The sequence below is a fragment of the Microtus ochrogaster genome, chromosome 19, assembly GCF_000317375.1.
Source record: "Microtus ochrogaster isolate Prairie Vole_2 chromosome 19, MicOch1.0, whole genome shotgun sequence".
Classification (NCBI taxonomy): Eukaryota; Metazoa; Chordata; class Mammalia; order Rodentia; family Cricetidae; genus Microtus; species Microtus ochrogaster.
Window position 1 is genome coordinate 16898194 of NC_022021.1, and position 2159 is coordinate 16900352.

The following is a 2159-nucleotide window of genomic DNA, read 5'->3' on the forward strand; positions in this document are numbered from 1 at the left end:
AAAATAAAACAGTTCTGCAGAACATGAAATAAAACAAGATGGCTACTAGATCTCATGAACATGAAGAATAAAGAACAAAGAGTTTGATGTGTGACCTTTAATATGCAATGACCATTCAGAGAAATGCAAGGTGTGGAACTTTATGGAAGAAAAGGGAATTATTTCTGGAAGGTTGACTTTTTGGTCCTAGGTTTGATGAAAAGAAGAACATTTCTTGATGGCTGAGAGGCAAATTAAAAGACTTCAGGCTCTTTCCACAGTGATGAGTATATTTAGAACACTAAAATATATAATTATTTAAATGATGTTATAATATTATTAATGCTTAATATTACTATATGCTATTAATTATGTTTACCGATGAAATATTTTATTGCTCTTTGACACAGGCAAGTCAATGTAATGGCATGTTCCTGCCTGATAAGAAACATAAATAAATTAGCTGGAATTTCCAAAATAAAGGTAGCTTCACAGAGATCCATCAGTATAGTTTTGATGAGCTATACTTCTTCATTTACACAGCCATGGAACTGGCTGAATAACGTTCAGCTCTTCCAGATGTGAAGAGGTATATGTTGATGGAAAGTGTGACAAATATTTTCCTATGCGATTCACATGTTTTCACACTCATTCAGCACATAATGTGTTTGTAGCTGCACGCTCATGGAAGTGTTAGAAACACAGTATAGCCACCTTTCCTGGTGCTGTGCTTACCTGGGGACTAACGGAAGGTGTTCATTACTTTTGTCTCATCATCACACTGCAGAAGAAGAGAGGAGGAGAGAGATAAACAGAAGGCCAGAGAGGTGGGAAGGAAGGAGGAATGAGAAGAGAGGTAAGGGACAGTAGAAGAAGGGGAGCAGGAAGAGAGAGGAACAGGGGAGGGGAAAAGGGCAGGGAGAGACTAATTCAGCAAGAACATTAAAACAAATGAGAAAAACTTAAATGTTAAATTTAGATAATGAACTGTAAAGATGTGTTTTCACATTTATTATGTGATATGTGCCAAATGGGAAAGTATTTAGTAATATTTTTTAAAAAAATTACAAATGTAACTATGAACTATTGTTTTAAAAGTGGAATATAGTAAGTATTTTGTTTCCTTTTATTGAAAAAGAGATGTTTTTTCTCATATAATATATCCTGATTACAATGTCCCCTCTCTCTAATCATCCCAGGTCCTCCCACAACCCCTTCCATTTGGATCTTCATTAGAAAATAATAGCTAATGATAAAATAAAATAAGATAAAACAAAAGCTAACTCAGCTAACAAGCAAGCAAAAGCAGCAGAGTGAAAGAATAAGCACAAGAAACAGACACATACGCATACACTCTCACACTAAAGAATCTCACAATACAAATGCTAAACTGGAAGCCTTGGTAAAATTCAAAGTGCCACTCTCTGGGGGACCAGCCTGCAGCATCACAGGACTTTGACAGGAATCCAGAGTTGGTGAATAAACTTTTCTATCTAAGCGGGGTTAGGGGAAAAAAAGCTCTTGCAAACTCTCTTGATGCTTTCCTTCTTCATTCCTATTCTTCCTTTTTCTCTTTTTATTCTCTCTTTTATCTCATGTTGTTTTACAGCTTTTGTACCCCAACAGAATCTTCTGGGCAGTACATGAGTCAAAACAATTGCTTCCCATTTTTCAAGTAAATGTTTACAGGTAAAAACGTGTTTTTTTATCTCCCTCACAAGATTAAACATATTGTATATTAGAGGTGAAAAACAAACTATCCCAAGAACCCACATATATTCATACCCAAGCAACTTTATATAGATTAACTGTGTAGGCAGGCAAAAGTTTTTGTCAAATCTTTTACTGGCAGGCAGCATTTTCCAGTTACTAAAAAAGGGCAAATTACTTATCTTGAAAGGTTATCTTATAAGGAATCTTAAAGAAATTACAAGTCTAAATTTTTATGTATGAGCAAAAATCAGTTATTCTTCAATATTTAGGGTGCATATCCATTCATAAATAGTTTTTTACATGAGGAGATTAAGAACAAAAATGTGTATAAGGAATTAATCATCACCTTTGGTATTCATCCAAACCTAGTAAGGAGACTATGTCAGCCAGTAATAACTGGGCTGCTTTGTTCTTGTTCCCTGACCTTAAAGAGTTCCGCATTCCATTGGCACAGGAGACCACCTCCT